This window comes from Pinus tabuliformis, chromosome 6 (assembly GCF_031772625.1).
Source record: "Pinus tabuliformis cultivar Carrire ecotype Pingquan chromosome 6, CPIR1, whole genome shotgun sequence".
NCBI classification, from domain to species: Eukaryota; Viridiplantae; Streptophyta; class Pinopsida; order Pinales; family Pinaceae; genus Pinus; species Pinus tabuliformis.
The window spans coordinates 686,532,768-686,548,870 of record NC_142292.1 but is presented as its reverse complement, the minus strand read 5'-3'; the positions used below and the strand labels follow the sequence as shown (position 1 = coordinate 686,548,870).

Below are 16,103 nucleotides of genomic sequence, written 5' to 3'. Positions count from 1 at the left end.
ACATTGCCATCCTTGATACATTCCATACTTTTAGTATTTGAAATAATGACACCTGTTGTTGAAGAAGGTAACGATTCAGAAGACGTGTTTAAGGAATTAGCAACAACAATAACACCAGCAATTGAGGAATCACAACCTACATATTCAAAAGATGGACATGTATTTCTAGACCTCAATCCTGTGTCTAAAGCAAATTCAAGTTCACTCGCCTTTAACATTTCTCTAGTCTTGGAAAATGGTACTGTACATGTAGAACCAAACATAGATAACATACTATGAATGGAATAGTATGCCTCTAAACCTGTTTTTGCTTCGGAATTATCTGTGCCATTACCATTACGTGTTTGAACATTATTTTATGCTTAAAGGCATCCTCATTTTCACCCAGTTTAACTAACTCTTTGCATTGCACTAAAAAATATGACTTTTCCGATTCTTCTTGTGTTCACTAGTCACAATTACACCTTCATGCGAAACATCCTTGGATAATGTAACAAAATTGTGCTTCAGTGATCTTGTCTCTAAAGAGGTTGTCAATTCCTCAATTCTAGAGAATAATTTCTTACCAGATGATTGAATAACAAAGACTTCAGAATCAGTAGAATCATCTCTACTAACTTCACTAGCAGACTTAGAAGAAACCAGGGCTCGCTCTTCAGAATTCTTAGGTGCGTATTCTCTACCTCTCCACATTAATATATGCTCTTTATCAAACAAAAGCAACACACAAGGAACCAGTTCCTTAAGTTTGGCACCTATCCTTTTGTAATCGCTAGGTTTCATTCCTCGGCAATTTATCCGCACCAGATCACATTCTTCAAAAGCCTCTCTGACATTTTTGACAAGATTAAAGTAGACACCATTTTTTCCTAATTTACAAATGGGTGGTAGACGACGTCCTTTTCTTCTTAATGCATCTGCTTCTTCTATTGTCATCCCAACAGGAGCTCACTCAATCAGCTTCAGATAGAGAGCTGTTGCAGGATTCCAATGCATCAAGGGAAAAGTTGGACGGTTTTTGCAATAATAGTTCCAGCCCCAAAAAAGGTATTCTACTACACCAACACAACAAATGATCTTTCCACCAGTTTTCTCCTCCAGATGATAGCAAACATCATCCATGTATACTGTTGGAACACCTTTGCATTTTATCTTACAAACCCGTTGATGTCTCCAATGAGTATGTATCAATTCTAACATATTGTGTGTCAATCCATCCCTTCCAAGATTAACTTAATGATTCCCTGAATGCACTTCTCGACGAGCTCGTTAATCTCGTTCCTCAACAAAGACTCCCCTAGTATCTCATCTCGGGTCCTGGCATCTTATTTGTGTTGAATTTTGTAGCTTGGGAGGTACTCCAAGCCCTATGGGTTCAAGGGTTGGAGGACAAAGCACCATAAGGGTAGCTTGTGGGCTTGGAACCCAAGAAATGGGTTTTGGAACCAATCGTGTTTTTGGGTCAGAACCATGATGGTTTCATGACATGTGATGGATGAGGATGATAGTTCTTGGAAAGACATTTCCAACGCATCGAAAATCGTCCGAATCTGAGTTGTTGTTTGGGAGATATTGAATTTTGAAGTCGACATAATAATTATGGGTTTTTTTAAGCAGGCCGACATGAGTTCCAGGTAGGCCGACATGAGAAATTCCATAAAGACGTGTCGGTTCATGATTGGGTTCGGGGAGGCCTCATTTAGTATAAATAGAGGTTGAACGGAGTCATTTAAGGCATCCATTTTGGTGTAATACACTCCAAGATAAGCTCTGAAGTTTTGGTGGAGGAAGAGGAAGGTCTAGCCGCAACAAAGGGAGCATAAGGACAACGTGCAGTCCCTGTTTTGGAGGTCAAGGTACAGTTGTGACTGAGCCAAAGTGCTGTAGGTGACAACGTGGCATTTTTAAGGGATGTTTGGGCTTGTTTAAGGGCTGACTTTATTGCGGATTGCTGGGTAGTGGAGACCGAGTAGTAGGGGCACATGCTGGGTTGTTTTGTTGACTGTTGGGAGTGTTTTTTAGGAGGGCTGAAGCCACAACCTGTTGATGTGCTAGGTTGTAGGCCATATCCAACAACAAAGGCTATTCTCTGCATGCGTTTAGGTGCACAGGACGTTAAAGGGGCAACGTATGAGTGGAAGAGCCCATCAAAGGAGAACCATAGTCGAAAAGCTGCCTGGAGGTTGACTGTGTAAAGGGTGTAGGCCTGGAAAGTGTGACCTAACCAAAGGTCTAGTGTAAAACAATATAGCAAGGTGCAAAGACAATGTTGGAGGAGTGTTGGGTCAAGATATTTGACCAGTTTGATGATGTGACTATGGAAGGCAAGTATTGGAGTGGACAAGGGTGTCTGGAAGACTTCAATAAAGAGTAGATTTTGCAATGGAGGATTGGGAGTCTTAGAGCTAGTGGAGGGCAGTGTCATTGACCACCCAAAAGGATCCCTTGACAAGCCATATTGAAGGACAAAGAGTAGTTGAAGGTTGGGTGAAGGACGGTGCCAAAGTGCAGCACTTTGATGGATGAAAGTTACTGCTAGCCTGGCAGATTGGAGCTCGGGTATTGGTCTGCTCAGAAGAGTAGATTGGATCATCCCAACTACACTGTGCAGAAGGACGTGCAACAATGTTAGAGCGCATCCCTCCTGAAGTCTCAATGTGTGGTGGCCTTGATGGACTAAGGCACTTCTAGTGAGTAGAACGGGTGCGATGGACCGATAGGACAAGATACGATAAGAAGTGTTGCAACCAAGTTTGTCATTGTATCTTGTAACCATAGACTATTGTATTTATCAGTTTGGATTAATATAACGAATATTGGTGATTGTACATCATTGTACAATTTTGTTTAAAATTGTGTTCATTGTGCATTGTATGATTTACTGCTTTAGATTTTTTGTTGTGCAAAGTAGTTTATGGTTGAGACTCTTGGTTTGGTAGCGTCAGTGATTTAAGACTCTAACCTAGATCCAAGGTCACAGAATTTCAACATGGTATCAGAGGATATCTGAGCTACTTTGAAAGCTAGTAAATCAGAGTTTGCACAGTGAAGTACAACGTGAGAGGGAGTTGGTCACATTATGAGTGAAGGAGTCACTACAATGTCAAAGTTGCAGGTTGGTCTCTAATATGAAGACAAGTTGGAAGGGTTGTCCAATTACACTACTTGGAAAGAAAGGATCAAGTTGCTCTTGTAGGTCAACAGGATCTGGGATTTTACCGAGAAAGAGATCAAGAAGCCATCTGACCCTAATTAGTTGGAAATATGGGAAGACTTGGATACGTAAGTGAGGTTGATCATCCTTGATGGTGTGAAGGATCCCTTGATACCTCATGTGTCTGGAAAGAACAATGCACACGAGATGTGGATGGCTCTTCATAATTTGTTCCAAAATAAGAACGAGCACTGCGTGTTGGTATTGGAGGATAAGTTGAAATACACTGAGATGATAAATGGTGAAGGAATGAATTCATATATAACAAGGATATCTCAGGTTCCAGATGAGCTTACTGCTCTCAGGGTCAAAGTTTCAGATGCAAAGATGGTAAGGATTGCCTTGAAAGGGTTCACCGAGGAATGGAAACCCTTCATCAAAGGAATCATTGCCAGGAGAAGCTGCCAGACTGGAATAGACTATGGGACAACTTCATTCAGGAAGAGTTGCAAGACGAGGATCTTCATCCTTCCAAGAAGGTAGATGAGGACATGGCACTTCCAGAAAAAATGAAGGATAAGCAGAAGGACTTGAGTAAAATCAAGTGTTTTCATTGTGGCGAGATGGGTCATTATGTGTCAAAATATCTGAAGAAGAAAGGAGATGATGAGAAGAAAAAAGGGAAGCAGGCCTCCCTTATTGCCCATCAAGCAAAGATGGAAGAAGAAGAGGATGCCCTTTCACTAATTTCTCATTTCTCAGAAAGTACTATCAAAGAAGATGGATGGTACGTGGACAACGATGCGATGAAGCATATGACAAGGTCATAGGATGTTTTCGAGACTCTAGTTAAATGGGACTTGAAGTTGCACATGGTGTTGGGTGACAAGAGTCAGTTGGAGATTCGAGGATTGGGTGTGGTGCCATTCAGGTTGGAGATAGGACGTATGTTGAGGGTCCAGGATGTACTATTTGTACCAGGACTCAAGTATAATGTGCTCTCCATCTCGATGATGGAGAGGAAGGGTTTTGAGGTCTTGTTCCAAGATGGGAAGGCAAGACACAAGGCTATAGGATCTAATTCTAATGGGATTGTACTTGGAGTTAGGTAGAATGGTCTCTATAGGTTGACAGGAAAACCTAAGGATCATATGAAGAAGCAGGGGTAGGTCTAGGTTTGAAAGGAGCAGCAGGAGGTGCAGGAGCAGTTTCAGGCTTCAAAGGAGCAGGTGCAGGTTCCCGAGAAGAAGGTAAAATTTTCCAAGAAAGTCCAGGATTTAGAGGCTCACAGGGAGTCAAGTTCGAGAGGGAGGTTGCAGACTCATAGGGAGAAACTGCAACCCAAGAAGAGCGCATGGTCAGTGGGGAGAAAGGGTGCTTCCACATATGGCACGAAGGAACCATGGAAGGAATGGAAAGCGTTTCAGGAAAAGAAAAAATAAGCAGGAGGTTTCGAGCGACAATGACACTTCCGAGGGAGGCATATTTCATGCTTCTAGGATTATTGCTATTGTGAGTAATAGGAGTTGGGCAAGTGTTGTGAGCAATGATGATGAAGATGAAGTAATTTTGAGGCATGGAGGTACCTCCCTTACTACGAGGGATTGTTGAATTTTGTATCTTGGGAGGTACTCCAAGCCCTAGGGGTTCAGGGGTTGGAGGAAAAAGCACCACAAGGGTAGCTTGTGGGCTTGGAACCCAAGAAAGGGGTTTTGGCACCAATCGTGTTTTTGGGGCAGAACCATGATGGTTTCATGGCATATGATGGATGAGGATGATATTGATCGTAAAGACGATTCCAACGCATTGAAAATCGTCTGAATCCGAGTTGTCATTTGGGAGATATTGAATTTTGAAGTCGACATAATAATTATGGATTTTTTTAAGTAGGCCGACATGAGTTCCAGGTAGGCCGATGTGAGAAATTCCATAAAGACGTGTTAGTTCATGATTGGCTTCGGGGAGGCCTCATTTAGTATAAATAGAGGTTGAATGGAGTCATTTAAGGCATCCATTTTGGTGCAATACACTCCAAGATAAGCTATGAAATTTCGGTGGAGGAAGAGGAAGGTCTAGCTGTAGTAAAGGGAGCATAAGGGAAGTGTGGAGTTCCTGTTTTGGAGGCCGAGGTACAACTGTGATTGAGCCACAGTGCTGTAGGTGATAGCGTGGCATTTTTAAGGGTTGTTTGGGCTTGTTTCGGAGTTGACTTTATTGCGGATTGCTGGGCAGTGGAGACCGAGGAGCAGGGGCACATGCTGGGCTATTTTATTGACTGTTGGGAGTGTTTTTTAGGAGGGCTGAAGCCACAACTTGCTGTTGTGTTAGGCCGCAGGCCATAGCCAGCAACAAAGGCTGTTCCATTCCCGCATTTAGGTGAACAGAGGCTGAAGGGGCAACGTATGAGTGGAAGAGCCCATCCAAGGAGAACCACAGTCCAAAAGGTTCTTGGAGGCTGACTGTGTAAAGGGTGCGGCACTTGAAAGTGTGAACTAACCAGAGATGCAGCGTACATCAGTACAACAAGGTGCAACAACAACATTGGAGGAGTGTTGGGTCAAGATATTTGACCAGTTTGGATCAATTTGATGATGTGACTGTGGAAGCCAAGTATTGGAGTGGACAAGGGTGTCTGGAAGACTTCAATAAGGAGCAGATTCTGCAGTGGAGGATTGGGAGTCATAGAGCTGGTGGAGGGCAGCGTGATTGACCACCTAAAAGGAGCCCTTGACAAGCTATCTTGAAGGACAAAGAGTAGCTGAAGGTTGGGTGAAGGACAGTGCCAAAGTGCAGCACTTTGATGGACGAAAGTTGTTGCTAGCCTGGTAGATTGGAGCTTGGGTATTGGCCAACCCAGAAGAGCAAATTGGATCAACCCAAGTACACCGTGCAGAAGGACGTGCAACAATGTAAGAGGGCAACCCTCTTGAAGTCTCGATGTGTAGTGGCCTTGATGGACTAAGGCACTACTAGTGAGCAGAACGAGTGCGACGGACCGACAGAACAAGATTCGAGAAGAAGTGTTGCAACCAAGTTTTTCATTGTATATTGTAACCATAGACTGTTGTATTTATCAGTTTGGATTAATATAACGAAGGCTGGTGATTGTACATCATTGTAGAATTTTGTTTAAAACTGTGTTCATTGTGCATTGTATGATTTACTGCTTTAGATTTTCCGCAGTGCAAAGTGGTTTATGGTTGAGACTCATGGTTTGGTAGTGTTAGTGATTTAAGACTCTAACCCAAATCCAAGGTCACAAAATTTCAACAATTTGGGGCCGTTATCCACAAGAAAAGGGTCGGGTGCCTCGACATACTTCACGCCCTTCTTTCCGGGTAGAGGAGGGTTGAAGGAATCCAACTCGGGAAGCTAATTCTTGCTCTTTGGAAGAGATGCTTGTCCAGTCCATGGCCTGTTTATTGTGGGCAGCCCGAAGGGAACGAAGGGTGGCTCCATGAGGGCTAGAGGCTTCACCTTAGGGGTCTCGGTTGTAGCTGAATTTGAACTCGAATGGTGCCCCTTCTACTTTGTATGATGTTCTGTCGCTGCTGACTGTGACTCGTCAGTCGTCCCTAGCTTGGTTGTATAGTGGCCCATGTATCTGTACACTTTCTTGATCTTGCTCTTGCCTTGGCGTTTTGCCTTTTCTTCTTCGGGATTATCACAAACAAATTGGGTGCCTGAATTTCCATTCTCCTGCTGCTCCTAGTTGTGGTGCCATTGCTTCTTCTTATGAAAGAGGGGAGGAAGAGTGGGCAGAGTGGGAGTCAGAAAACGATAATTATTGTTGGTTTTAGTGTTGGAAGGAGGAGGAATTGCAGAAGGTGAGGAGAAAATATTGAAGGAGGCACCGTTGTGAATTGCTGCCAGCACCTGTTAATTATTAACTATGCAACCTGTTAAGGCGGATAGTTAACCATTTTCTGTTGCATGGTTAAGACGGAGGCATCTGAGCGCGACAGTTTAGGAGGGCGATGCATTTTAGAGTTGGTGCGTGGAGGATGCGCATAGATGTCAAGTGGAGAGCAGAAGGGTGAGTAAAAATATGTGTACATATGTTAGATACATATGAGAAGTGTAGACGAAAACCAGAGGTCCATTGATTCAAAAGAAGGGCCTATTGGCCTAAGCATATATCAATTACTTTTTACATAAGACGCAAGTATTAATCAACAACGCTACATATTACACTTGTTTACTAATGTCTTGAATCTTGATTGATATGAAATTTTGACCATTTTTTTTTTTGTAATTAAATAATTTTTTTTTAAAATGTTACTTCATCGTGGTTACTTCATTTGATATCGATTATTATTTTTGAATGTAGAGGTTGTTAAATTTTGTCACAGGTTTATTTATTTATTTACCAATGCCTTGAATCTTGATTGATGTGAAATTTTGATAAAAAAATTAATTTGTTTATAATTAAATAAAACAAAAATAGGATATGTTTATTTATTTTTGTATGAGTGTTTTTCTAATTGAATGATGCTGGCATGTCCACGGGGTCTTGGATAGACAATGATCGGGTGCTTTTTTAAGGTACTCCTTGATGTGAAGTCACTGGTTCAGCTCCCTCCCCGATTAGAGTGATATATTGGACATGATGAAGATGTAATCCTAACAAACTTACAATTTTTTTTAAATGATATTGACATAATTTTATTTGAGAAATTTAAATTTAAATAAAACAATGTCATTATATATTTAAAAAAAACACCAATAACACATATCAACCACATTTATTTATAATAAAAACCACCATTTACCAAAAACATTCAAAAAAATATTGTATATTCTAAAAGTTCAATGCTAATAAAATCTTGAGTTTTGAATAAAAGTACAATGATTTTGTGACTGACTAGTTTGGCTTCCGCATCTAAAGCGTCCATAATCGAAGAAAATGCACAAGCGATGTTGCTAATGTTGGAAGATTGGTAAAACTAGCAATTGCCCTAAAAAGTGTAAAAAGAGGCCGATAGATTTTTTAAATTAGAAAAATAGTATGGAAATTGGAAAAATGATAAAAAAATGCATTTATAGATATGTATTCAGCTCATAAAAATGAAGGACCCCCATAACAAAAATGAAGGCCAGGATGAGTTTGGCTAGTAATTGAAGGGTGAAATAATCACAAATATTCAAACTAAGAATATTAAATAATCACAAATTCTCAATTGCATAAATAGTATGAAAATTGGAAAAATGATAAAAAAATGCATTTATAGATATGTATTCAACTCATAAAAATGAAGGACCCCCATAACAAAAATGAAGGCCAGGATGAGTTTGGCTAGTAATTGAAGGGTGAAATAATCACAAATATTCAAACTAAGAATATTAAATAATTACAAATTCTCAATCACAAATATTCAAACTAAGAATATTAAATAATCACAAATTCTCAATTGCATAAATAGTATGAAAATTGGAAAAATGATAAAAAAATGCATTTATAGATATGTATTCAGCTCATAAAAATGAAGGACCCCCATAACAAAAATGAAGGGGAGGATGACTTTGGCTAGTAATTGAAGGGTGAAATAATCACAAATATTTAAACTAAAAATATTAAATAATTACAAATTCTCAATTGCATTACCCTCAGATCAATGAAACACCAATTTCATTAAGACAATAGATTTTTTAAATTAAAAGAATAGTATGAAAATTGAAAAAATGGTACAAAAAATGCATTATAGATATGTATATCATATGTATTCAGCCCATAAAAATGAAGGACCCCATAACAGAAATGAAGGCCAAGACGAGTTCCGCCAGTAACTGAAGGGTGAAATAATCACAAATATTCAAACTAAGAATATTAAATAATTGCATTACCGTCAGATCAATGAAACACCAATTTCATTAAGACAACGATATCTCCTCGTATGAGGATCTTTATTATCTTCACGAGTAAGACACTTTATTGACAAGCCACGGGAACACGGGTGGACAACTTTTTCCAAATTCGGATTGAGAATATTCATCGACAACGATATCTTCACGAGTAAGACACTTTATTGACAAGCCACGAGAACACGGGTGGACAACTTTTTCCAAATTCGGATTGAGAATATTCATCGAAAACGATGATTTTGCACGAGCAAGGATGATTCTCTGTACATATACATACGTTCATGTAGTTCTGCAGTGCGCTGAGCTCCTAAGGAAATTGAAAGTCCATGAAGTGGGCAAAGGCCACTTGGGCGTGGCGAAGCTTAGGTGCCAACGCAAAAGCTGAATCCGTAGGCCTCTCCCCAGCTATATATGGTCCCTGCATATATATGGTGCGCAGATTCCTATACTGGGGCAAATTCCAATATATTTACCCTGAATAAGAGTCTTTATACAAAAACCCGTCAGTCAGGTCGAATGTAGCATGAGCAAATTGACCAGAACAGAAAAAAAGAATTCGCGAATTCTTAATTTCTTTACCTAACGAAAAATTCAAAAACACTACTGGATATTCGTTCTTAGAAATAAACCTAAATCCACGAACAAACAGAACCTACGGATTATTGCAGTGTACATCAAGACCACAACGTTCAAGAAAATTTTCTATGAATGTGCTGAACAGATTGCCTTTCCCTAGAGCTTTCTTTCAGCAGATGATTCCCCAAATACTAAACACAGAAATGCTCACGCACCAACATTTGAACCAAATATTATCAAATTAATCCGAATTGGAGAAACTAAAGCTGTTACTGCAACTTAACTAAATACAATGAATTCTGTCAATTTTCCTTCAGCAAGAACGTGTTCTTTAAACATTAAAAACATGCATATCTGAAGCAGACGAGAATTACCTGAATTGAGAGGGTTAAAAGGTAATGGCAATTGATCTCTACGCTTTTCCTTGAAACGTTGATCTCTACGCTTTTCCTTTAAAGCGAGGCGATTGTGGCATGCAATGCAAACTCAACTTCTTCAGAAAAGTCCCCGCACCATACCAGCAGCTTCTTGGGCAGTTATTCGAATTCACATGCCTTTCGAAGAGTAGTGGTTGGAGCGTGACTCCATCTGTACTGTCTCCTTGTCAGTAGGCTCTTCTAATGGAAAAACTACTCAAATACAAACTAATAGAAGAACTGCTCTCTTATCTTTCAAGAAACCATACCTATACCTACTGCCTACGCGCACTGTATGTATATGCTCGGCTCTTCCCCGCTAGAATAAGGCTCCTGCTCACTGCTCGAATGCATCGAATTAGGCTTCTGTGTTAGGGGTAAGGTTGTGCGTGTTTCAAGATCTCCACAGCTGAAGTGATTGGATTTTGAGAGAGAAGGGCAATTTACCATCTCTGCATTGAGAGGAAGGAATCCATCGGTTTTTGGCGCCCATAACACAAATGGATATCATTCTGCATGAAGGACGAAGACCATAATAGAAATACCTATGAAGGATGAAGACCGTAATAGAAATTCCTACCATTTCGTCTGAAGGATGATGAAGAGCATGACGAGACAGGATGATGAAGAGCATGACGAGACGGGTGGCGCTAAAAACCTAAAAATGTGTTACAGATGTCAGTGGAAAGCAGACGGGTCGCGCTAAAAAACTGTGCACAAATGTCAGACGGAGATCAAAAGTGTAGACGGTCCAGGTGTCAACATGAGATTGAAAAGGACGACGAAAGTCTGTTTCAATAGGAAAGGCCTATCGGCCTAATTAACTTCTTCATTTTTAATTTTATTTGTAAATATATATCTTTAAAAAGTTAAATAATATAAAACAATTTTTACAATTCTCTTTATTATTAAATAATAATAATATTTAATTATAAAATAAATTTTATAATTAATTTTTTCAAAAAATATTATATTTCTAAACTTTTATAAAAATGTAGAATATAAAAATCTATACGGTTTCACACTTTTAATAGTGTTATTATGACTTTAAGTTTATATAATTTCAAACAATATATTTAAGTTTATATATTTCTAAATATTTTTTATTTTCCGAAAATTTATTAATATTGCTTTGATTTTTAAATTTATAATTTCCAAAATTTCCTTGATATTACCATAATTTTTAAATTTATAATTTCATAAATCTATAATGTTCCAAAAATGCTTTGATATCGCCCTGACTTAAAATTATAATTTCCAAAAGTCTATAATTTTTCCAAAAGTTCTTAATCTCGCCGTGACTTTTAGGTTTACAGCTTTTCTTCCCAAAATTCCTCGCTATCCCTAGAAGATAAAGCATTCTTCACACTTTGATTATTGTAAGAAAAAACACAGTCAACCTTCACCTCGGCTTGGATGTTAAAGTCTATAATTTCCGAACAAATCGTTGATATTTCGATTTGAATCCTTGATGTCTACATTGTTTGTATAGCACGACCAAAGAAACATAAAACGTTCTTGACAATTACATTTTTTATCATTGAATTCCAATGAAGCTTGACCTTGACTTGAATTTTAAAGTATAATTAAAAAAAATTCTGTTTCAGTAAAGAATGTGGTGTCACCCTTTCGCAAAATTCTTAGATGACAGTGAAATGGTAAAAGCTTATTCGTCACACTTTAATGATAATTGAACCTTGACTTGACTCAGATTTTAAAGCAAGGTTTCTTAAAAAATACGTCTCTATATTTATTTGGAAGCAGAACACTCCAAAACCGCCCATCGCGCACTCTGTACAATTGACAAACAATGAACCTTGACCTTGACCTGCATTTTAAAACCCTAATTTTCAATCCGCGGAATGCTCGGCGATGCAGGAAGAATATCTGGATGTTTCATGCTACAGTCACCGATGATTTCGCTGTAACAGGAGTCGCCCGGAGTCAATATTCCCTGCTACCTGATAGGCCTCTAAAAAGCAAATGGCCAAAATAGTGGTCGTCGAATTGTCAGGCGACCACGACAGGCACAGGTAAAAATTAATGTATTAATATTCAACATCCATTTATTATTTCCCCGGGAGCATTATATCTCAAGTGAAGTAATTGATTCAAGATGTTTCCATGGCTCAGCCTTCTCCTTCTCACAGCATTCATCTACCTTGTCATACCACCTTTTCCCGCACAGGCCGAGCAGGACTCTCGACATACCGCTTTCGTCTTCGACAGATTTGATGGTAGTAATTTGAAATTGGAAGCGGAGGCTTCAGTTATCCGCTCAAAATCCGTGCTTTCCCTCACAAATCAGTCGCGTTTCATGATAGGGCGCGCGCTGTATTTCAATCCCGTGCAGATGAAAAGAAACGAGACGCCTTCCTCGTTTAGCACTACCTTCGTTTTCTCCATAGTACCTGCTCCCTCTAAGGCAGGCGGAAGCGGATTAGCCTTCTTCATGACACCCTACAAGTCTCCCATGGGCGTTATGTCATCCCAATATATGGGCTTGCTTAACCTCACCGGAAACGGGCAGCCATCCAATCACTTGTTCGCAGTTGAGTTCGATACGTGAAAGAATGTGGAATTAGATGACCCAGATGACAACCATGTGGGCGTGGATATCAACAGCCTCATCTCAGTCAACGCCATGACCGCTGGCTTTTGGAATGGCGGGCAATTCCATAATTTGAGCCTCAGGAACGGACAGAACTTACAGGCCTGGATCGATTACGAACATTCTAAAAGCCGCCTCAACATTAGCGTCATGCCAGCCGGCTTGCCAAGACCGCAGAGGCCGCTGATATCTCTGAAAATCGACCTGCGCTACGTTCTGGAGGAGAAGATGTTCGTTGGCTTTTCAGCGGCAACGGGGACGTTGACTGAAGACCATTACGTTCTGGCGTGGAGTTTCACCACCGAAGGCACGGCGCCGGACCTTGAGGTGTCGCTTCTCCCGTCGTTTGCTAACATGTATTCCAAACGTCGGGGGTCGAGGATTCATAGCCGGAGTCACTGTGGCATCTCTGGTTCTCTTCTCGTTGATTGTTGCGGCCGTGTTTATCAAAAAAGCAAAGAACAGGGAAACGATCGAAGACTGGGAGAAGGAATATTGGCCCTATCGATTTACTTACAAGGAATTGACCGCTGCCACTAGCAAGTTCCTAGACGAAAACATTTTGGGGCAAGGGGGTTTCGGCAAGGTTTACAAGGGCGTTCTCCCCAGCAGCGGCCAAGAAGTCGCTGTGAAATGCCTATCGAAGGAGTTCACGGAGGGAATGAAGGGGCTCGTCTCAGAGATCTCAAGCATGGGCAGCATACAGCACCGGAACCTGGTTCAGCTTCTGGGGTGGTGCCGGAGGCAAAAGCAACTCTTCATCGTTTCCGACTACATGCCCAACGGCAGCCTGGATAAAATCATCTTTGGGAATTCGACAACAATCCTGCCGTGGCCTCAGCGATACGCTATCCTCAAGGGTGTGGCTGCTGGGTTGCTGTATCTTCATGATCAATGGGAGAAGACGGTCGTCCACAGAGATATCAAGTCGAGCAATGTGCTGCTGGATTCGGAATTCAACGGGCGACTGGGTGAGTTCGGCCTGGCTCCGCTGTATGATCACAGCGAGAATCCGCAGAAGGCTCATGTGGTGGGAACGCCGGGGTACATTGCGCCGGAGCTGATACACACGGGGCAGGGCACTCCCAGCTCGGACGTGTTCAGCTTCGGGGTTTTGCTGTTGGAGGTGGCCTGCGGGAGAAGGAACGTGGATCCGTTAACGGAGGCGGAGAAGATGATTTTGACGGAGTGGGCGTGGGAGTTGTACACGGAAGGGAGGCTGGTGGAGGCATCGGATCCAAAGCTGGGGAAGCGATATGATGTGGTGGAGATGGATAAGGTCCTGAAATTGGGGTTGTTGTGTTGTAATCCAAAGCCAGAAAGCAGACTGGAAATGCGGCATGTTTGTCAAATACTCACTACTTTGTTAGACGTGAGTATTGTGGGTCGGTAACCGATAACCGCATGATATACTGTATAAGTTTTCACCGTGAAGTAAGGGCTTTGTAGGCCTGAAATTTTGGAAGGCGCGAGTGGTTTGACCTTTGGGCGGCTAATGGTTTAACGACCGTTAAATAGAATAAAAGATCAAAAGTGTAGACGGTCCAGGTGTCAACGTGAGATTGAAAAGGACGACGAAAGTCTCTTTCAATAGGAAAGGTCTATCGGCCTAAAAATATTACTTTCCTTGGAATATTGACAATGAAAAAAAAAAATATTTTGCGTTAATTTATGCCTTTCATTTTTGCAAAGGTATTGTTTAAACTTGAATCTAAATTATTTTAATGATTTAATATAGTGTTTTTTTTTAATAGGAATGGTTGTTTTCTGTTAAAATGCCATAGTTTTATTGGTCATTGTAATACATTTTTTTTAGATACGTCCAATAAAATTCAATTGTGGATCAAAATATCAAAATTGAGTCTATAGAGAATAATTGGCTAATTATATTTATTAGTTAATTTAAAAATGATTTTTTTATTTTTAACATAATCTTCTAATAATACATTAAATAAGAATATAATTAAGAAAAAATAAGCTTGGGTAGTTTATTATGAAAATTTTAAGGTTTGAAATTTATTTTGAAATTAAAAAATTTTGGTGGATTTTTAATGTGCAAATTGTAAGATTTTTGGTGATATTTTTGTAAAAATATTCAAATTATTAATGATTATATATAGTCTATAAATTTTTGATGATTTTTAAGGTAAAATAATTTTATACTATAAAACCTAGGCGAATCATTTTCACACCTGCGAATATTAACCCCTAAAATTTTCTCTAATGGTCTAACTAACATTGTCCATGTCCATATCAAGAAGAGGTGATACATAATTTCTCTCTCCTTATCTGTAGTTGATTCGACTGATATATGAATCCAATCTCTAGCCATGCTCTAATAACTCAACAATTAGTTGATAGCCAACCTATGATGAATGTTTTCCTACCTTAATTCTTGAATTTCATGACTATAGTAATTCAACTATTCCACATGCAAATCTGCCTCCCTATCTCTTACATCATCTTGAGCTCGAACCTTTGCCATCATGTTAGCAATGGCTAATTTGTTTTCCAACAACACAATTTCTTGGTTTCTCAGTTGCCTGTTTAAATCTAAAATTTCACACCCAAAGCATCTCCCCTCATGCTTGTGTCCTAACTGATTTCAAATCCATACATCAAATCAACTAGAAAACCCTTTCCTACCTTCACCCCCACAATTCTACACCTACAACAATTGAGTTGCCCCAAATTTCCAACTAATCCCCTCAATTCTTTTGACAAGCTCTATATTTTCTTCCAAATAGTAAGACAAACCAACCAAAGTGGACCCCATTCCACCCAATGATGCCATAGAATACTCGGCCAACGCCATGATGAACCATGCCTTAAACAAACCATAGAGCAACTACCTAGTATGCTAGAACATGGTCACTTTTAGATTTTCCTATCACCCAAGCTAAACTTGCGAATAATGAAGGAGATCCAATTTACCATGATATCATATCTAAGATTTTGGCATGATAATGAAATTTCCAACATACATCAATGATGAAGTGAAGGGATGGTTTATTAAACCTCCCTTGTTGCTTCCCATAATATGACACACCCTCTGCTGCATGGTTGCATGATGAGAGAGTTTGCAAGGTGGTGGTCCCTCTAGGTGACACACTTTTTCCTTTTAATATGTTGATCTCCTCATGATTATTCGAAATGACAAGGGGACCCCTGAAAAAATAAAAAAATTGAATTTTGTTAAAATAATGGAAATAAGGTCCTAACTACACCTTGTTTATTCTGTAGTACCTACTAGTCAAGCTATCATGATTCTTTAACTAGTTTGTTTATGACACTAGTTAGTGTTCTTAGAACATGATAGTATTTCACCTCTTCAAATACTTCTTGTAAAACTATTGTGACTTTTCCAAAATATATTTCTTAAGGTTTTTATTATTAACTTAAAATATCTAACAACAGTTTTTCTTATATATTCTAGCATCAACTAGTCTCATCCTCATAAAGAGGGCCAACACCTTAACTTGAT

General features: G+C 39.7%; 2 pseudogenes; one reads left to right on the top strand and one right to left on the bottom strand.

Moving 5' to 3' along the window:
- Nucleotides 1–411: 411 nt before the first annotated feature.
- Nucleotides 412–12,654, bottom strand: LOC149260516 (CRS2-associated factor 2, chloroplastic pseudogene; annotated as a pseudogene).
- Nucleotides 12,653–14,012, top strand: LOC149260515 (L-type lectin-domain containing receptor kinase IV.2 pseudogene; annotated as a pseudogene).
- The last annotated feature ends 2,091 nt before the right edge of the window (nt 14,013–16,103 follow it).